A 21,790-nucleotide genomic window follows, 5' to 3' on the forward strand; every position below is an offset into this window, starting at 1 on the left:
TTTGACTGGACTTAACCATCCAGGGGTCCTTTACCTTTCTTTATTTTATATATCGGCTCAATTTGCTAAACTGGGGAAAGGGGTGTTAGTGGGGGCAGGAGCAGAGTGGGAAGACTTAGTCCGGATCCTAAGCCCATTCAGGATGGAGCGCCATTTTAAAGGTTTGTTTTCCCTCTGCCAGCTGTCTGGCCACTGAACGGGGTTTGAATCTGGTGTAGGCTCTACACTGGCTTAACATCCAGCTTCTTGTGCATAGGATTGTTCCCTTAAAAAATGAGCAGGGATGGCTCCTGCCGAAGCCCTATTGGCAAGGAGTTCCACAGGGCAAGGCCTGCCCCAGGGAAAGGCCAGTCATACCTGGGATTACCAGAAATGCCCCATCAAAAGACCTCAGCGATTGAAGTGGAGCATAAAGAATCAGGCAGTCCTTAAGGCACTTAGTTAAGGGTCTTGTTCCATCAAAATCAAAGCGATGAGTTTTCCGGAGTAACCAGGAAATGACATGTCTGACGCAATATGTAATATTTGTTGGCTTGGAAGCTTCGATGCTTGTTGATTTGCCATGTCGTCAATGGGCAAATTGCTTTGCAAAGTGCAAGAGGAATTTGCAATCTAAAATTAAAACACAGAGGAGACAACAGAGGAAGGGAGGTGGAAATGATGGAAGTGGTAAATGGGGAAAGAATAAATATGCATTTGGTTTAATTAAGCATACTCAGGTTTATGGTTTGGGGATTGCAGAGTTCAAGAGGATGTGGTTCCATTTAATTGTGCTTAAAGATGGCAACTTCAGGTCTATTGTCCTTATGAACTGGGCATTCCTCTGTTTCTGGTTCAGTCCCTGACTCTTCCTTATTAGCCTTGTCAGGCAAGTATGTTTAAAGGTGGGGCTGCTATATTTCTAGTTTCTAGTTATACCAACCGGTGCCAGTTTTCACCATTAGCTGCCCAAGCTTCTCACCTTTCATTTCTTTTTTTCTTTTTAAAAAATGTCTCTAGCCCGTAGAGTGGCACTATTCTGTCCCATTATGTTGTGGCAAATGAATATATAATAATATAAATTCAAAATGAAATGAGGAAGTCCCTCCTGCAGAAAACGAGTAAATCATTCCCTAAACAGGGCTGCCTTCAGATGTCTTCTAAAAGTCAGATAGTTGTTTATTTCCTTGACATCTGATGGGAGGGCGTTCCACAAGGCGGGGGCCACTACCGAGAAGGCCCTCTGCCTGGTTCTCTGTAACCTCACTTCTCGCAGGGAGGGAACTGCTAGAAGGCCATAGGAGCTGGACCTCAGTGTCTGGGCAGAACGATGTGGGTGGAGGTATACTGGGCCGAGGCTGCTTAGGGCTGTCGCCCAAAAAGAGTACTTCTGTCTTGTCAGGATTCAACCTCAATCTGTTACTGTGGCAGTAACATGAGAAGAGAAAACTCCCTGGAAAAGACCCTGATGTTGGGAAAGATTGAGGGCACAAGGAGAAGGGGACGACAGACGACGAGATGGTTGGACAGTCTTCTCGAAGCTACCAACATTAGTCTGACCAAAGTGTGGGAGGCAGTGGAAGACAGGAGTGCCTGGTGTGCTCTGGTCCATGGGGTCATAAAGAGCCAGACATGGCTAAACAACTAAACAAAAAAACAAACAAACAGTGGTGGGGAAAATACAAGAATGCAGAGCTGAGATTGAGGATGCATCTAAGCGGTATTTTATTTGCAAATGAGTCTTCTGAGATAATGTAAATGGTTATTTGGCAACCAGGTTCTTTTGCATATTGGCTTTCCCCCCAGGAAAGGGTAAATCTGAATTAAATCAGGGTTGTGGAGATACAGACAGGTATTTTGATTCCAGTGATGTTATGCCACTGCTCCAAAAGTCTTTCATGCACAAAGAGCTTCTGACTACAATCAGAAGTGTAGGGGGGGAGTTAGCATTTAAAGGTGAATCTGTCTCATTAACACTTCCTGGAACAATGGAGTCAAAATACAGTCCCAAATTTTCCATTGCAATTCTCCAACCAAGTATTGTGTACAAAAACACATGCACTAGGCAGAGTATGCTTAAAGCTGTTATTATTATTGATTTCATTTATCAATAGCTTCCCATGAGGCAACCTAAAGCGATTTGCAATATGATAACATGTTTAAAGAATGTACAAAACAAATTTTAAGAAGCAATTATAGATACAAAAACAGTTTGAAACAACAACAGAACTTACATAAAACCAATTCAAATCCAAGATGGATACATACTGGAATTAGTGAAGGTAGTGTTCAAAAATGCATTACGTTAGGGTAAATTCCTTGCAAAGATATGCATACTGCACACAAAATGTTTACATTAGGAGAAATTTGCAATGAAATGTTGGTGAATTTTCACAAGTACTTAAAAGAATAAATTCACAAACTGATGTGGAAATGTGTAAAACTGCGACGAAGGTTAGAAAAATTAGAAACTGAGAGAAACCGGTTTTGCTCATCCCTGCCTACAACAAAAAACCGACAAAAAATTCATCAGTCTCTTTAAGTGTGAATTATTACACATTTTTGCATGCAATTTTGTCTAATACGTGTTTGTTTTTTTGCCCTGCTTTAGTGCATTTCTGTATGTTATTTTCACCAAACCTGTTTGTTCTTATGCACACTTTACCGCAACGTTTTTGTATACGTTGTTTCGCTGCAGAAGTGCATTGCGAGATTAGGAGAAATGCGAATTTCAAAGGGTGACTGCGTTTCAGTAATTGTACTGTTTCGAAACCGAATGATACATGTTTGTCTTTAAATGCAAGCCGAACCAAAGTTCTTCCCCATCCCTATCTCAGACTGTCAGTCATGACGACTGGGGTTGACAGAAGTTGGAGTCCAAGACATCTGGAGGATGGTGGGTTCTCTCGCCCCGCAGCCTTTGCAGTAACAACGAGTAGGCAAGAAATATGGCTGTATCTTTTTTTGAGAGGGCATACTTGTGGTCTGAAATGAGGGGAGGGAGTAGGAGTCATGCCCCCCACAGTTTCTAAATTTATTGTGGTTGTTCTTTATTAATTTTATATACTGCTCATATACCAGAATGTCTTCCATGTGGTTTGCAACTCTAAAGCAATATTTAATATTTAAAACAACTTGTTGGAAGACACCCTGGGGAGGCCCAACCAGGTGGGCGGGGTATAAGTAATTTATTTATTTATTTATTTATTATTTTAACTGCTTGTTTTCCCTCTGCCAGACTTTGGCTAGCTCAGCCAGCTTTATTCCCACTGCTGAACAGAGTTTGGATCTTGTGTACTTTATGCAGTCTTAACTTACGCTGGCTTTTCCTACACTAGCTAAAGGTAAAGGTAAAGGGACCCCTGACCATTAAGTTCAGTCATGGCTGACTCTGGGGTTGCGGTGCTCATCTCGCTTTATTGGCTGAGGGAGCCGGTGTACAGCTTCCGGGTCGTGTGGCCAGCATGACTAAGCCGCTTCTGGTGAACCAGAGCAGCGCACGGAAACGCCGTTTACCTTCCCGCCAGAGCGGTACCTATTTATCTACTTGCACTTTGACGTGCTTTTGAACTACTAGGTTGGCAGGAGCAGGGACCGAGCAACGGGAGCTCACCCCGTCGCGGGGATTCGAACCACCGACCTTCTGATCAGCAAGTCCTAGGCTTTGTGGTTTAACCCACAGCACCACCCACGTCCCCCTACTTGTGTGTTAAGATTGCTCCCTAAGACACTGTAAGTGTTCTTGCTTAATAGAAGGAAAAGAACAGGAAAACCCAGAAAGATAATAGGACAGTAAGGACAGCAGTAAAAAGCCTTTTAACCTGTTAATGCAGACATTTCAGCTATTAGAATTAAAACATCTTATTTCGTAGCGGTCTGGGTGTCATGGACCGTGGGTTTTGTACCTGTCATGGAAGCAGCTGTTGAGAGAGGAAGTGAGGCTCAAGCATCGCTATTGAAGTCTGCTAGATCTCAGTGAAAGTTGCTTTCTGGAAAGGCTCCAATCCTATGCACACTTTGTTTTGGGTGAATTTGCAGTGAATGGGATTTACTATACATGTGCTGAGGGTTGCAGCCTAAATAAGAACTCCTAGCACAATAATAATGATCCTTGCTATATGCGTGATTGTGTTAAGAATGATATGAATTCTGTACCCAGATTGTGACTCTGTTGCTTTGTCGAGGGAAGAGTTGAGCAGCCACCGTAATGAAAAATTGCATCAAGTCCTTTTCTAGGTTTCTCCCACCTCTTTGCATTTGCAATTGGGGTAATAAACACCGACTGTTTAAATGGCTACGATAGACACACCTGGTTTTACAACAGCGGCATGTGATCTGTAGGAACCGACACTGAACAAGCATTGAAAATTGCAGCTTTTTTCACTGCGAACTGCTTGACTTTAAAGAGGGTTAAAATGCAGTGGAATGAATAACATATTCCCCATTGCGCTGCAGCTGTCTTCAAAGGGATGCACAATGCAATTCATTCGCATTGTAAACAAGCGGCATAATCTTGCTCTTTGTGGGTCACAAATACCTTGAAGAGATGTGGGTAACAATTGCAGATGAATATATCTCCAATGAAGTTCATCTACCTGCACCGTTTAAAAAATAAATAAAAAATGCTCCCCTGGGTTTTGAGAGAGAGTGTTTAGTGGCAAAACACAGAGGACTTAATAAGCTCATTCAGACTGTGGCTTTTCCTCTCTGCCTCCCTCCCATTCGAATTGGCTCAAAGGGGAGTGGCTTCCCTTTGATCAGCTCGACTTCATAGGCTGAAGGATCTCGGGGGCTGGATTTTCCCTTAAACTGCCTCTGTGGAACAAGCTCAAGATCTCTGAGCTAAAGAAGCACTTAGCTAGAAGCCGTTTCCCAGTTTCTGAAGAGACCCTGGGAGCTCAATTGCCTTTTCCTGAACACTGGCATGGTCATTTAACTTAACACTGAAGGAGAGTACTTGGCTATTCTTTTTTAAAAGGAGAAAAAAACAGACCAGAAGGACAATGGGTCGCTTTCCTCTCTCGGGGCACAAGGTTAGTACACTTCAAACTTCTACGCGTATATGTCAACTGTCCGTGTTGATTCTCTCAACTTGTTGCCAAGCTGTCATGGAGCTGGCGACAGACCTAGGCAGTCGAGGCTTCAGCTTCCTGCCTGCTAACAAGGGGAGAAGGATGACTTTATATTGGGTATTTTTTAATTTTGCAGAACAGGAGGGGTTGCTTTCAATATAAACAATGGCAGTGTTAAAGGATTAAAAATGGAAGTTTCCCCTGGAAGGCTATCTGTCGCCTTCAGTTTTGGCATGTACAATTTAAAATGATTTTTCTTGCTGGGTTTCACTTTGCTTTTGATTTGGCTTCGCTCCCAACGTGCTGAGCACCCCAGAAGTTTGGAAGGGGAACGATCAACTCCTTTGCAAGGGGCTGGCCTCTTAAAAGATTATGTAATGGGCTTATTAGAAGCTATGTAGTGTCTGAACGTATAGATCCGAAACATCTGTAGATTTCAGATGGCAAATGGGCATAGATGGATAGCTCTTAATGAAATAAACTTTTCTGATAAACCCTCAAAGATCTTTGCCAGGCAAAGAGAGCCAGTACCTCTCTTTCTCTCCCTCTCATCACTAAAGTGGGCAGCCACAGTACAATGTTTGATGGTCGTTCTTATTGGTTTAACCAGCAGTCATTTTGTTGTAACCACAACTTGCTCCTGTGAAGAAGAAAATGTGCAAACTTGTGTTGATTCCTCAGGTCCAAGTTCTAGCAAGTTCAAGCCCAGAATGGATGGAGAAGTTATATGGCTATGTCCTACCTCTTGGGAATCCTGGTCCCCTGCTTGCAGGATCCTCTTAGGCAATTGGTTGGCCACTGTGAGAACAGGATACTGGACCAGATGGGACTTTGGTCTGATCCTGCAGGGCTTTTCTTATGTCCTTAAGTGCATGGAGCAGAAGGTCCAAAGGCCTGGAAGGGGGACAATCTGGCATCATAGAGAGAGGGCCTAGTGGCCTTGGCGAGAGCCAATGTTGTTGTTTACAAATCTCTTCCCTTGAGGCATCCCGAAGCAATTTAAAATAATAGGCATGTATAAAGAGATCAATATCAACTTATGCAAAACAGGTGCATCTAAAAGAATTGCTTACGTAAAGACAATATATTAAAACGACATCAGTGCATATATAAAATCAATTCAAAGACTGATGCCAACTGGGAAGAAGATACTGATGGGCTCTTGACAGGAACGTCTTTAACAGGTGCCAAAAAGACCATAGGGATGTGCGTTGAGAGGGAGTTCACAGGACAGGTGCTGCCAGACTGAAAGCATGATTCCGACACTGCGCAGAATGGACCTCCTGATAGGGTGGTCTCTGCAGGACACTCTAGTAGTTAGAGACCTGGGTTCAGATGCTCACCCAGCCACGAAGCACATTCAGTCACCTTGGAGACTTCAGCCTCACCTACCTCATGGCTGATAACAGGGTGAAAGAGGCGAACATGGAGAAGGACCATAGAAACTACCCCTTGCATCTTGTTGGTATAAAGACTGGCTATTGAGGCAGATGAAACTGGCAAGGCTGAGAGACGGTTCTAGATCTTAGGTCTATATAAACAGGCAATGACATGGGGTTGGATATCTAGGATTACCCGGGTGATTCAGGTCTGTGGTGCTAGTGACCTGGCTTAAACAGCCTCGGGTTTCTTCCACCACAGTGTTATAGGCATTATGAAATGATGTCTTCCCTGAAAGTCTCCCAGGTGTGAGCACATCTGTGTTGACACTATGAGATACGTGGTTGTGTGTTTTCAAACCTGCTATGGACACGCTAAGGATTCTTTTCTGCAAGTTGCTGTCTGCCCATGCATCTGACTTGCCAGCAGCCCTGGTTCATTAGTGCAATTCTTGGAAGCAAGGCCTGGGACTGACTCCTGTGTAAAACTGGTGTGTGTGTGTGTGTGTGAGAGAGAGAGAGACAGAGACAGAGACAGAGACAGATGAGAGAGAGAGAGAGAGAGAGAGAGAGAGAGAGAGAGAGAGAATGTGCACACACAAATGCTTATACAAAAAATATATTGGGATTAGTTTTGTAATTATTTGGAAAGTGAGCTTCCTAGCTAGCACATTTACCTCAGGAAGAGTTCCATGAATGGCCAGTTCTAGCATAAACACTTCAAGTGCATGTGATCAGGGGCAGTTGGTTCAAAAGGGTAGCATCCTATCAGTGAGGATGTGTGATGGCCTGGGATTCCGATTCGGAGGATGAAACAGAGGAATCCCAGCCTGCACAGGAGTCCCCGCCTCCAGGGCCGGCTGAACTGGGGCAAGGCCTAGATGCTGAAGAGCCTGCACCTGTGGCAGTGCATCAGGAGCTGGCCCCAGGTGAAGCCCTTCTGGCCCCAGAGGGGCTTGACGACTCAGTGGCCACAGGTGAGCCTCCTCCAGGGCCCAGTAACCCTTCGGCCTCTCCTGATCTGCAGAGGCTTAGGGCAGAGAGGCGAAGGGAACTGGTTGCCCCCAGGAGGAGTGCTCGCCTTAAGGCCAGAGGAGGCGGGGCTCCTGGGGACCGGGACCGCCCCTGGCCCTAGAAGAGGATAAAAGCCCAGTCAGCCCGGCCCCAGGTTGCGGGAGCAACGTCGTTGTTGGCTTCGGACCTTCCTGTGTTCCTGATCCCTGCTCGGCCTCCTGTTCCTGACTATCCGGTACTCCTGTTCCCTGCTCGGCTTCCTGTTCCTGACTATCCGGTACTCCTGTTCCCTGCTCGGCCTCCTGTTCCCGACCATCCGGTGTTCCTGTTCCCTGCACAGCCTCCTGTTCCAGCGTTCCTGTTCCCCGCCCGGCTCTCTGCCTCGGACCTTGCCCCTCTTCGTGTGGACTCTGCTACACCCAAGGTACCTTACCCCCGGGACCAGCACAGTTTGCTCCCGCCACACCCGCACTTCCCCTTCGTAGGGGTGCGTTCGGGAAGAGCCAGAGGCCATGGCTGAACAGGCGGCTGCACTGGTGGCTTTGGCCCAGGAGAACCAGGCCTTGACTCACACCGTGCAGCAGCTCAGCGACGCGGTTGTGGCACTTCAGCAACGCTTGGAAGCCCTACCGGCTCCTGGGGCCGACGCCCCGGCTCCTGGCAAGTACCCAGTGGCTTTGCCTGAGAAATTTGATGGAGCCCCGGCCAGCTTTCCCATGTTCCTGGCCCAGGCCAAGCTGTATATTCAGGGGCGAGCCCGGAACTTTCCTGACGACCGCACCAAGGTGCACTTTTTGATTAGTTTGTTAAAGGACCAGGCGGCCAAGTGGGCGTTGCCGCTACTCAGGCAAGACTCCCCCTTGCTGGCAGACTATACGGGGTTTTGCAATCGTTTGGAGGCCGCGTTCGGCAACCCCCAGAAAGAGAGTCAAGCCAACCGGGCGATTCGGCGTTTGAAACAGGGCAAGTCCACGGTGGCCACATATACCACGGAGTTTCGGCTGTTGGCACAGGACTTGACCTGGAATGACTCGGCACTGCGGGACCAGTATCTCGAAGGGCTTTCGGACGAGGTACTGGACCAGTTGGCCACAATGGAACGCCCCACCACGCTGGACACTCTCATTCAACGGAGTCTACAAATAGACGACCGGTTGGAGGATCGTCGTCAGGCCCGGGGTCGCCGACACTTCCAGTTCACGGCACCAGCTTTTTCCGGCAGCCCCACGGTCACAACTGATTTAACGGAGGAGCCTATGCAGCTCGGGGCAGTGCGGCCACGCCTTTCCCCCGCAGAGAAGGCGCGGCGTCGGGAGGGAAATCTCTGTCTTTACTGTGGCGGAAGTGGACACTTCGCTCTGTCCTGCCCTGAGAAACGCCAGCTGCAGGGAAACCGCCAACCCCAGTAGCTGATGGCCCTAGCTACCGGGGGTCCCAAACCGTACAGAATGGGCCCGCACCAATGGACTTGCAACATCTTATGGTTTCGGTACGTTTATACCCTCCAGGTGGGCCCTGGATCCTCACCCATGCTTTGGTAGATTCAGGGGCAACCCGCTCCTATATGGACGCTGCTTTTGCCGCCCATCATCAGGTGCCACTTCGGAACAAGCCAGTACCGGTCCAGGTGGAAGCGATTGACGGACGACTTCTGCGTTCAGGTGCCGTTACTCAGGAGACCCAGCCCCTGGTCCTGTGTCTCCAGCAGCACCGGGAGTTGCGAACTTTGGACATTGCCTCTATGCCCCGCTTCCCCCTGGTGCTCGGGATGGACTGGCTGGAAGCCCACAACGTTCAGATTGACTGGGTCAAACGGACCGTGCACTTCCCAGACCCATGTTCCCATGCTCAATCCGGAACGCTGGCGGCCGCGCCCTCAGAGGAGGCAGCACCCACGCTCCCAGCCGTGTACCAGGACTACCAGGACGTGTTCGAGGAACGGGGGGCAGACCAGCTGCCGCCGCATCGGCCTTTTGACTGCGGCATAGACCTCCAACCCGGAGCGCCTTTACCAGTGAGTCGCTTATATTCCCTAACAGAGCCAGAGCGCGAGGCTTTGCAGGACTTCTTGCGCAAGAACCTGGAGCGTGGGTTCATTAGGCCTTCCACCTCGCCTACCGCGGCACCAGTGCTTTTCGTTAAGAAGAAATGTGGGGAACTCCGCCCTTGCCATGATTACCGGGCCCTGAACAAAATTACCGTCCCAGACCGATACCCCTTGCCCCTTATCTCGGAGCTGCTGGAGCGGGTGCAAGGGGCACAGGTGTTCACCAAGCTGGACCTCCGGGGGGCCTACAACTTGATTCGGATCCGAGCCGGGGATGAGTGGAAGACAGCGTTTGGGACCCGGTACGGGCAGTTCGAATATTTGGTTATGCCTTTCGGTTTGTGCAACGCGCCTGCTGTGTTCCAACGCTACATCAACCACGTGTTTCAGGACTTGTTAGACAAGTACGTGGTGGTGTATTTGGATGACATACTGATTTACTCCCGTGACCCGGCTTGCCATGAGGGACATGTCCGGACCGTGCTGCAGCGCTTGCGTGAGCACCGTTTGTACGCAAAGCTCAGCAAGTGCGAGTTCCATCAGCGGACTGTGGACTTCCTTGGTCACCGGCTCTCTCCAGATGGGGTGCAAATGGACCCGGGGAAGGTGACAGCGGTTCAAGAATGGGCGGCACCCCGGAACCGCAAGGACCTGCAGCGTTTCCTGGGGTTCGCCAATTACTACCGGACCTTCATCGCTGATTATGCTCATCGCACCACCCCGTTGACCCGGCTACTGCGCCCAAAGACGCCGTTTTCCTGGGACAAGGAGGCAGAGGAGGCGTTTCAGGGGTTGAAGGCCTGTTTCCAGAGGGCACCAATCTTACAACATCCTGACCCCTCTCGACCCTTTGTGGTGGAGACCGACGCTTCCAGTACGGCTCTCGGTGCCGTCTTGTCTCAACAGATTGGTCCTGAAGCGCCACTCTTACCCTGTGCCTTCTATTCTCGCCAGCTCCTACCAGCGGAGCGTAACTATACTGTGTGGGAGCGGGAACTACTGGCCATCAAGGTAGCCTTTGAGGTCTGGCGCCACCATCTTGAGGGGGCACGACATCCGGTGGAGGTGAGAACTGACCACCTGACCACCGGAACCTGGAGTACCTCCAGACCACCCGCAAGCTGAACCAAAGACAGATCCGGTGGGCGTTGTTCTTTTCCCGGTTCCAGTTCCGGATCCGCTACATCCCTAGCTCTCAGAATCAGAAGGCGGATGCCCTGTCCCGGAAACCTGAAGACAACACAGACACGGTACAGCAAGCAGAACCCACCACGATCCTACCTCCGGCTGCATTCCTGGCCACCCAGGAGGCGCAGCCACTGCAGGTTCGGGTGCGGGAACAGCAGCGGGTCGACGCTTGGGCCCAGGAACGACTCCGGGAGCTGGCTGAAGGGTCCAGCCCACAGTATCCGGGGCTGGTCCTGCATCAGGGCCTCCTGCTGCACCACGGTCGTCTGTACATCCCGCCAGGGCCACTGCGGCTGGAGGTTCTCCGGATGGCCCATGATGCCCCAGCAGCAGGGCACTTTGGACGGTATCGGACCACCCATCTGGTCAGTCGTGAGTTTTGGTGGCCCCGCCTGAAGGCTGACGTGGCTCGCTACGTTGCTGGTTGTGATGTCTGCCGGCGCGCCAAGGGACCTACCGGGCGACCCCCCGGCCTACTTCAGCCATTGCCAGTTCCACCGCGCCCTTGGCACACAGTTTCGTTGGACTTTGTAGTGGACTTACCCTCGTCTCGTGGCTGTACCTGCCTTCTGGTTTTCTCCGACCATTTCACCAAGATGGTGCACTGCGCTCCCTGTCCATCTGTACCCACAGCCAAGGAAACTGCTCAGCTGTACCTTCAGCATGTCTTCCGCCTGCATGGACTACCTGAGCGCGTGGTGTCCGACCGGGGCGTTCAGTTCACATCCCGGTTCTGGCGAGCATTACACCAGACCCTCGGGACAGAGGTCTGCCTCTCGTCAGCCTACCACCCACAGACCGATGGCCAGACGGAACGGGCGAACGCGGTGCTGGAGCAGTACCTCCGGTGTTACTGCAGCTACCAGCAGGATGACTGGGTCGACCACCTGGCATTGGCGGAGTTCGCCTATAACAACGCGGTGAATGCGTCCACCCAGCAGACCCCGTTCCAGGCCAGTTATGGTTATCATCCACGGCTGTTTCCAGAGGTGCTGCCGGCATCCGCGGTCCCGGCGGTGACGGAGTGGCTTCAAGAGCTCCAGTCCCAGCAACAGCTTTTGGTGGAGCAACTGCACCAGGCCAAGGAAGCGTACAAAGCCCAGGCCGACCGCCACCGCCAGGTGGGGCCGGAACTTCGCGTCGGTGACCTGGTTTGGCTCTCCACTCGCCACCTCCACCCCTCTCGACCTTCGCGGAAGTTGGACGCCCGCTTCACCGGCCCGTTCCCTATCGTAGACCAAATCTCTCCTGTGGCATTCCGTCTCCGGTTACCCGCAACCCTGAAGGTTCACCCGGTCTTCCACAGGTCCCTTTTGAGTCCGGTGGCCCCACCCGACGAGTTCCACCCGAACCGTCCCCGACCGCAGCCAGTGTTGGTTCGGGGAGAGCCTGAGTACGAGGTGGAACGCATCCTGGACTCCCGATACCGCAGGGGAAAGCTGCAGTATCTCATTGACTGGAAGGGGTACGGACCGGAGGACCGTTCCTGGGAACCAGCGGCCAATGTCCACGCACCTGCCTGCCTCCGAAAGTTCCACGCGACGTACCCCGGCAAGCCGGGTCCGGACCCTCGGTTGAGGGGGGGGCCTGGGAGGGGGGATGGTGTGATGGCCTGGGATTCCGATTCGGAGGATGAAACAGAGGAATCCCAGCCTGCACAGGAGTCCCCGCCTCCAGGGCCGGCTGAACTGGGGCAAGGCCTAGATGCTGAAGAGCCTGCACCTGTGGCAGTGCATCAGGAGCTGGCCCCAGGTGAAGCCCTTCTGGCCCCAGAGGGGCTTGACGACTCAGTGGCCACAGGTGAGCCTCCTCCAGGGCCCAGTAACCCTTCGGCCTCTCCTGATCTGCAGAGGCTTAGGGCAGAGAGGCGAAGGGAACTGGTTGCCCCCAGGAGGAGTGCTCGCCTTAAGGCCAGAGGAGGCGGGGCTCCTGGGGACCGGGACCGCCCCTGGCCCTAGAAGAGGATAAAAGCCCAGTCAGCCCGGCCCCAGGTTGCGGGAGCAACGTCGTTGTTGGCTTCGGACCTTCCTGTGTTCCTGATCCCTGCTCGGCCTCCTGTTCCTGACTATCCGGTACTCCTGTTCCCTGCTCGGCTTCCTGTTCCTGACTATCCGGTACTCCTGTTCCCTGCTCGGCCTCCTGTTCCCGACCATCCGGTGTTCCTGTTCCCTGCACAGCCTCCTGTTCCAGCGTTCCTGTTCCCCGCCCGGCTCTCTGCCTCGGACCTTGCCCCTCTTCATGTGGACTCTGCTACACCCAAGGTACCTTACCCCCGGGACCAGCACAGGATGTAGTGATTACAAGGGACACGGGTGGTGCTGTGGGTTAAACCACAGAGCCTAGGACTTGCTGATCAGAAGGTCAGCGGTTCGAATCCCCGCGACGGGGTGAGCTCCCGTTGCTCGGTCCCTGCTCCTGCCAGCCTTGCAGTTCGAAAGCACGTCAAAGTGCAAGTAGATAAATAGGTACCACTCCGGCGGGAAGGTAAATGGCGTTTCCATGTGCTGCTCTGGTTCACCAGAAGCGGCTTAGTCATGCTGGCCACATGACCCGGAAGCTGTATACTGGCTCCCTCAGCCAATAAAGCGAGATGAGCGCTGCAACCCCAGAGTCGGCCATGACTGGACCTAATGGTCAGGGGTCCCTTTACCTTTACCTTTTAGTGATTACAAACATGAGCATTTGAAGCAATAAAAGAGGGGGCAAAAAATGCGGTTTTAGCGTTTATTAGCTCTTCATCAGGGGAAAAATAGATGCAAACTGTTTTCTCATGGGATCCCTGCAGGAGTTCCACTCTCTGAGCATCAAACATGTGGGAATTGAGCCAGAGTTAATTGACTCTGCAGAGAGTTAGCTAAGATAACAGGGAATCTATTTTTATTTTTAAAAAAGAAATTCTCAGAAAATAATCCCTTAAGCATTTTTGTCTCCTCTGGTGCCTCCCAAGTTGCACAGGGAGCAATGCGCTTATTAAATTACTTGCATGCCATTCCTTTAATAGAACTTTTGAAGAAGAAAAAGGGAGTCTAAGTGTCAGCCTCACTTTTATCTCTTGTTTATTGCTGTAGTGAAGTGAACCTGGAATTTCTCTAGATAACCAGGGAACAGCCCAAGTCTGCCAAGGTAACCTAGGGGAGTTTTAGGTCACTAAGACTGCCTTCAGGCTTGCTTGGCAGGAAATCTCTGAAGAGGAGCTTCCCAGGTGTGAACTTGGACCCTTCTGTTTGCCAGTTACCTGTTTTACCACTGAGTTCCAAACCCCCAGCAATAAGCCAAAATGGCCTTGTTACCTACTACACGTGTAATTTTTGCTCTTCGAGGTGGGAATTGTGCTGTTAATGGATTCCAGTCTGCTGTTGTTGTTTTTTAATGTGTTCTTGCTCACTAGGGCCTAGGGTAACACCAGTCCACGTTTTGCATAAAGCCGAGAAGCTCTAGACCTGAGAGCAGTTGCAAAGACAAATTTCTAACGGGTCTTTCTCTTTTTTATTTATTTTTATTATATATATATTTATTAATTTTTAACATATCAATTCCAACAAGCATTTAGCATAACTTCTTATCTTATACAATATTTTAGACTTCTGTCAACAACCTCTGAAGATTTTCCGTTCTTTATCACTTGTTCTGCATTTCTTAATTTCTCTATTACTCTCTATTAGTCCTTAACTAATAATTCTTTTCAATATTTCACAAAGTCCTCCTGGCAGAACGTCTTGTAGTGCTACTAGTGCAATCTGTTTCTAATGGGTCTTTCTCCTGTCTGTGTTAGAATTTGTTCTCAAGTAAGGTGTTTTGGTCCACCACTCTTCATGTAAATATTACATATTTCATAGAATCATAGAGTTGGAAGGGACCTTGAAGGTCTTCTGCTCCAATGCAGGAATCTCAGACTAAAGCATCCATGACAGATGGCTATCCAGCCTCTACTTAAAAACCTCCAAGGAAGGAGAGCCCATCACCTTGTGTGGGAGTCCATTCCATTGTTGAATAGCTCTTAGCGTCAGAAAGTTTTTTCTGATGTTTGGTCATAATAATAATAATAATAATTTATTATTTGTACCCCACCCATCTGGTTGGGTTTCCCCAGCCACTCTGGGCGGCTTCCAACAAAGATTAAAAATACATTAAAATGTCACAATATTAAAAACTTCTGTGAACAGGGCTGCCTTCAGATGTCTTCTGAATATCAGGTAGTTGTTTATTTCCTCGACATCTGATGGAAGGGCGTTCCACAGGGCGGGTGCCACTACTGAGAAGGCCCTCTGCCTGGTTCCCTGTAACCTCACTGCGAGAAGGCCCTTGGCGCTGGACCTCAGTGTCCGGGCAGAACGATGGGGGTGGAGACGCTCCTTCAGGTATACTGGGCCGAGGCCGTTTAGGGCTTTAAAGATCAGCACCAACACTTTGAATTAAGCTCGGAAACGTACTGGGAGCCAGTGTAGGTCTTTCAAGAAGACTGGTGTTATGTGGTCTCGGCGGCTGCTCCCAGTCACCAGTCTAGCTGCCGCATTCTGGATTAGTTGTAGTTTCCAGGTCACCTTCAAAAGTAGCCCCACGTAGAGCGCATTGCAATAGTCAAAGCGGGAGATAACTAGAGCATGTATCACTCTGGCGAGACAGTCCGCAGGCAGGTAGGGTCTCTCCTTTCTTGTACAGTAGTACCTCGGGTTACATACACTTCAGGTTACAGACTCCGCTAACCCAGAAATAATACCTCGGGTTAAGAACTTTGTTTCCGGATGAGAACAGAAATCACGCGGCAGCAGCGGGAGGCCCCATTAGCTAAAGTGGTGCTTCAGGTTAAGAACAGTTTCAGGTTAAGAACGGACCTCTGGAACGAATTAAGTACATAATCAGAGGTACCACTGTAACTTGAAGCCATTGGTACAGTCCTATCCTCTGGAGCCGGGGGGAAAAACAAGCTTGCAGGACCAGTGGTCCTGCTAGCTAGGGATGATGGGAGTTGTAGTCCAAAAACAGCGGAAGACCCAAGATACACCTCTGCAAATAGACTGCACCATTTGTAACAACAACAACAACAACAACAACAACAACAACAACAACAACAACGCTTATTGGTACTTCTTTTGCTCAGCCTGAGAGTTTGAGTATGAAGAGGCATATTTCAAACTCTGTGGTTCTGAGGGAATGTTGGCTTTGCAGACCCTTGAATTAAGAAAATATGTTGTGAAATAAATGCGTGAAACTTGAATTTGTGCCCTTGAGAGCAGCAGCATTTATTTATTGATTTTAGGGATTTATAGTCTCCTTCAACAAGTTCCCAAGGTGGCTTACAAAAACATTAAAATAAAAAAATTGCAATATAAATCCATGTTGTTACGGTGTGATGAATGCACAGGTGAAGAATCATAAAACATTGCCCAGCCATGCACAGAGCTGGTGGTTAATTAGATAGATAGATAGATAGATAGATAGACAGACAGACAGATATGTTACGGTTAAAGCATTGTGTTGTGCTAGCACATTTCAATTTGGAATATGTTTTGAGCCTCCACCTTAAGCTTAGAACATCTGCATTCTTTCTGTCTCATCTGTCTTACTCATTGAATATAGTTATTGAACTGGATTTCAGTGAAGCTAATCTATTTTGACTCTTTCCCCCTGGATCACTTGAAGCCATATAACATGATGAGCAGTTGTAAACTAAAGTTAACAAACCGTAGCTTATCCCCAAAAACCCCAGAATAGATGTAGCTGCTGATGCAGAAGAACCTGTCTTTGCAAAATGCTATATAGCACAGTGTCCCTTTCGCTTCTGGGGTGGGTGGGTTCAAAGGTTTGTGAATGTCCTTCACTAGTGAGTGACCCAGCAGGGTTTCCTCCTCTTTCTACTGTCCTGTATGTGACAGGATTTGCCACTGGATGTTTGCTTGACAGCCAACCCTAGTTCCTGGCACCCCATGAGGAACAGTTGCAGTATTTGACAGGTGACATGATAGACGTTTATATAATTATGTATCGCATGGAGGAAATGGATAGGGGACGCGGGTGGCACTGTGGTCTAAACCACTGAGCCTCTTGGGCTTGCCAATCAGAAGGTCGGTGATTTGAATCCCTGCGAAGGGGTGAACTCCTGTTGCTCTGTCCCAGCTCCTGCCAACCTAGCAGTTTGAAAGCACACCAGTGCAAGCAGATAAATAGGTACTGCTGTGGCGGGAAGGTAAACAGCATTTCTGTGTGCTCTGGCTTCAGTCATGGTGTTTCATTGCGCCAGAAGCGGTTTAGTCATGCTGGCCACATGACCTGGAAAGCTGTGGACAAATGCCAGCTCCCTCGGCCTGAAAGTGAGATGAGCGCCGCAACCCCATAGTCGCCTTAGACTGGACTTAACCATCCAGGGGTCCTTTACCTTTTTACCTTTTACTAGGGGTTGGATGAGTTCTTCCTTTTGTCCCATATTCCTCTGTAGTTCTGCTTGCATGTGAGTGTTTCCTTCTTAGAACTTCTTAAAATGCTCTCAAACGTTTGGTCAGTAGGGAGTCTAGAAAATTGCCCTGTTTGAGGAAAGAGACTGTTGCTCACACAAGGACCCTGGAAAGCAGGCATTCAAGTTGCAGCATTCCTGTCTGGCTGTATGCACACAACACCTTTAAAGCACATTCACAGCACATCCTCCCCAAAACGATTTGGCACGTTAGTTTGTTAGGGGTTGCTTGGAATTGCAGTTCTCTGAGGGGTAAACAACAGCAACCAGACTCCTTTGAGGGAATGAATGTGCTTCAAATGTGCTTTAAAGGTACAGTGGTACCTCGGGTTACATACGCTTCAGGTAACATACGCTTCAGGTTACAGACTCCGCTAACCCAGAAATAGTACCTCAGGTTAAGAAGTTTGCTTCAGGATGAGAACAGAAATCGTGCTCCGGCAGCGCGGCAGCAGCAGGAGGCCCCATTAGCTAAAGTGGTGCTTCAGGTTAAGAACAGTTTCAGGTTAAGAACGGACCTCCAAAACGAATTAAGTACTTAACCCAAGGTACCACTGTACAGTGCAGTGCATACAAAGCCCAAGTCCAGACTGTTCAGATCCAACAACGGTTTATAGAACAACAAACACGAGAAAAAGAAAGATGGCTACAACCAACCAACAGGATTTGCGGAGACATACACAGAGAAAGATGTAAATAATCGAGACCACGCAATCTGTGAGAGTCTGCAGCTAAGCTCAGAGCTTGCTGAATCCTGAGGTTTAATTTCTGGGAAAGCTGTGTCTTAATATTTGGAGGGACCAGTTCCTGCAGCAGCAGCATCAGAAGAAGAAGAAGATAATGGATTCTGCTCTACTGGTCTGAAGGTGACTGACTTTGAACAGAGAACAGATGTCTGGTGTCATTCTGAGAAAGGCACTTGACAATCCTGAGATACCATCAGGAGCTTGAACCACCTTCTTTTACTACCGGTTGTCAACACTAGCTAGTGACGATATTCTTTTATATACATATTTGCTGACGAGTTGGGGTGGGCGGGCAGAAAGTGTTAACTTCTGCTGAAATGATGCCCATACCTTAACCTGGGAAGGAAGTTGGCGTCGTTCAAGCTCCCCGTTTTACCAGTGCTTGCAAAACTAGATTGTAACTCTTTGTGTACTGTATTTATGTGTATCTCTTCGAGCAAAATCTGAGTTTAATGTATATTTGTTACTCTTTATATGTGGGTGGAAAAGAAAGAAAATGATCTCACTTGCGTCGCCCAGTATAGAAACAAAAATATGTGGCCAAGAATTGGGAATGAGCTACAGCTGGCCACAGGTGGATCAGAATTCAAAGTCCAAGCTGATCCATATCTGAGAGTTGAAAGTGGGGATCACCTTGCACTAGGAGGCAGGAGCGCAATGTGTGAATGAATTTGTCTGACTTTTTTGTAGCAAGACGTTTGCACCAGGACTTAAGGCTATGGTATTCCCTTCCTGGGGGACTCCAGTAGGCACCTTGTACTTTAAGCAGGGTGGATAAAAATCAACAATTTAAAAAAATAAATCGAATTTTTAAAATAAAATGCTTTTGGAGGAAAAATCTTTCTAAAGATAGTTTTCTGTTTAAGGAAATAAGGATTTGTTTTAAGTTTTTCATGTGCGCTAAAACTCAGTCTAAGTTTTTTTTTTAAAAAAATTGTTGAACCACATCAGTTAACGAACATGGATACATATGCTATAATATTATTGTTTGAGTTAAATAAATTGTTTAGATTGTTATTAAGGAAATGATTATTTTTCTCCTTCCAATAAAGTACAGCAGAAAAGTTGACTGTCCAAATATAAACAGTCAACTTATTAAACCTCACAATAATTTCATAATTATCCGTCTATGTATTTCTAATAGTATAACCAAATCAGTAATTTTTGATAGAACTGTAAAAACTACTCTGGAAATTTATTATTGTCTCAGGAGGTACAAATGATGTAGGTTCATGAGCCAAATTGAATTTCTCACCCATCTCTAAACACTCCATTCCAAATTACATGTTTTGAATTTATATAAAAAAATCCTTCCAGTAGCACCTTTAAGACCAACTAAAGGTGCTACTGGAAGGATTTTTTTATTTTGACTATGGCAGACCAACACGGCTACCTATCTGTAACTGAATTTATATAGTATTTGGTAGTTGAGTATTCATAGGCAAGTTTATAAAATTCCCACTGAGACCTTCAGACATCTGTAAATGGGGATATTCCTTTCGTACATTATAAACCTGTGGTTAATTAGGCTCTAGAATTCAACCTGTTCCTTCTTCAAATTTTTCTTTCCTCCTTTCATTTTTTCTTGAAGACATTTTTCTATTCCCAGGAGCTTTACAGTCTAATGGGCCCAATCCTCTCCTCTTTTTAGAACTAATTTAACACAATTCAGGCATGGAGGCAGTTGATTTCATTGCTGTGTGTTGTTCCCATGAGTATCACTAGCTTAAATATAAAATATAATTTATTATGATTGGGGAAGAGGGAGAGGTTATTTCACTGCGTTTTCCCCCACCAGAGTTCCACACCTGAACTTCAATCCCAAATCCAGGAGCAGCGGCTGGGAGGGGAGAGGAGTAAAGTACTTTGGAAAGCTGCTCTTCTTTGGAAGTCCAGTCATCATTACCAAAAATGAAAGATGCTATCTTGGAATAATTACAGTTATGAAATAGAATTGAGTCATGAGTCCTCAGGCCTGCCTATAAGTGTAAGGCACAGTAGACCTTGAAGACAGGCCTGCTTTGGTGTTACATGCAAACAGTAGCGTACTCAATGTGAACTTCAGGATAGAGCCCTCACAGAGTGCTTTTTGCCTGGTTAAAATGTGTCTTTGGAATGCAGCTGTGGCGTTTGCCCGTTCGTTTAGAAAATGTCTGTACAGAGGAGAGAGAAAGGGTTAAAAATGTAGACCAATAGGAAAGCCGGAGGCGGAGCCTACCTGTTTATAAAAGGGCTTAGCCCGAGGTTTGAGTTAGTTGTTGGTGGGTAGTTGGTTGGTTTTAGTGGGTTGGTTGGGAAAGGCAGTTGGAAAAGCAGTTGGCAGGCAGTTGGAAATAGAGACAGTTAGTGCTCTTGAGTGAGGGAAGGTAGAAGAGATAGAGAGAGGAAAATAAGACTAAGAAAGTAAAGAGTAACAACGTTTGGAATGCCGTTAAAGTTTGTTTGTGTCTGAAATAAACTACACTCTTCTTTTTTAATTTGAAAACCTGACTGAGACTGAAGTGATTTTACCAGGGAGGACCTGGTTGGTGGCAGCGGATTAGTGGTGTACGGGTCAATAGTCCGTGAGACGACCGGGGGCGCCGGACGAACGCCACATCCGCAATACTTCTTGCTTGCCTGGGCAGATAGAGAAGAAGGAAGCAGTTCAGAATTACAACAGGGGTTTGAGGGAGATCACAGCTCAGAGGCAGATGAGGGGAAAAGCTGGGAAATAATGGGAGAGGAGGAAGAAGAAGAAGCACCAGAGGGGGAACAGCTGAAGGACAGAGTGTCTTTAGAAAGCATTCCAGACGCCCCCCAAAAACCTGGTGGGCATTGAAAGTAGAAGAGCAGAGACCTCAGAGTACTGATGATGCATAATGGGAGAGAGGAAGGGGCTGGAGACCCACTTGACGTCAAGTGGCTGCATTTCTAAGCCTCTCTCTGTGAATATTGAATAAAAAGCACTGGTAAGAACTTTCCTTGTCTTACCAGTTCCAGGCAATGAACTGTGGGGGGTTGGATCCTCTGACACCTGACAGCTAGGTGGGCCATTGGCCTGATCCTGCTAGCTAATCTTACATTCTTATGTTCTGGAGGGAAGGGAGGTGGTGGGGAAGAAATGTGTAGAAGCCTTTGGCTTTTGCACGACTGCATTGCAGTCTAATGTACAAAAGCAAGATTCACATTCCTTGCTCCTCCCACTTTTGTCCCGCCCCCCTCCCGCCAGTATGTGGTCCCTAAGCGATTCCCCTGAAAGGAATGGGGGCTATCCTGCGGGGGGGGGGAAGGACCTGCGTCCCTGTTGTAAGTACTGGCTGCAGGGGTTCAGCAAGGGTTGAATTACACATGAGCGGAGCCTCTGGGGCCAGTTTGGAGGTCCCCGCTGAGGCAAAAACAGCCGTGCCTTTGCCCGGTATTCCACCTTGCGGCGGCGATCAATCATAGTGCCCAACAGATGTTCCATTTTCATTGCAGCTCTCATGTCGTGTCCCGTTGTGTCTGCCAGACTGCTACCCCGAGCATACATAATAATAAGTAAATCCTGTCAAACAAAATGGGCCTAAAGTCAATGTGTGTAGAAATAGGCTGTCAGAATGATGGATGGTGCCACTAGACCCCCCAAGCTGAGTCTGTTATGAAGCTTGCCCAGCAACTTCTACCTCATTTTTTGCTGCACTCAGACCCTATCTTCACTAAAGTGGTATGATACTGCTATAAATATATAAACAGTCATGGCTTCCCTCAAATAATCCTGGGGATTGAAGTTGGTTTAGGGTGCAAAGAGTTGCCAGGAGACTCCTGGTCCCCTCACAAAGGTACAATTCCCAGAGTCTCTGGGAAGAGCGATTGACTATTAAGCCACGGGCGGAGGAAGAGGAGGTAAAGGACCCCTGACAGTTAAGTCCAGTCGCGAACGACTCTGGGGTTGTGGT

At 48.2% G+C, this 21,790-nt stretch overlaps 1 protein-coding gene and 1 long non-coding RNA gene across 6 annotated transcripts in view; one reads left to right on the plus strand and one right to left on the minus strand.

The window, feature by feature from the left end:
• The window catches only part of PLD1 (phospholipase D1), a 139,988-nt gene that overhangs the window by 13,559 nt on the left and 104,639 nt on the right, over positions 1 to 21,790 (plus strand). Inside the window, exon 1 of one of the 2 annotated variants that reach the window (XM_081007832.1) lies at positions 4,732 to 5,012. The exons of the other annotated variant lie outside the window; for it this stretch is intronic. The gene's annotated coding sequence lies outside the window, so the exon portion shown is untranslated. Of the gene's footprint in view, positions 1 to 4,731; positions 5,013 to 21,790 lie in introns of those variants that run through there. 2 annotated transcript variants of the gene reach the window in all.
• Positions 388 to 20,717, minus strand: LOC308478544. 4 transcript variants are annotated; one of them, XR_013987131.1, is made up of 3 exons: positions 19,682 to 20,717; positions 17,061 to 17,197; positions 388 to 612 (listed from the first exon to the last, which is right to left on the minus strand). It is a non-coding gene; the product is annotated as an uncharacterized lncRNA (long non-coding RNA). The 4 variants fall into 4 exon arrangements; XR_013987132.1 differs by lacking the exon at positions 388 to 612 and adding an exon at positions 1,391 to 1,896; XR_013987133.1 differs by lacking the exon at positions 388 to 612 and adding an exon at positions 14,922 to 15,848.

The sequence above is a fragment of the Podarcis pityusensis genome, assembly GCF_964106645.2.
Source record: "Podarcis pityusensis genome assembly, chromosome: 5".
Taxonomy (NCBI): Eukaryota; Metazoa; Chordata; class Lepidosauria; order Squamata; family Lacertidae; genus Podarcis; species Podarcis pityusensis.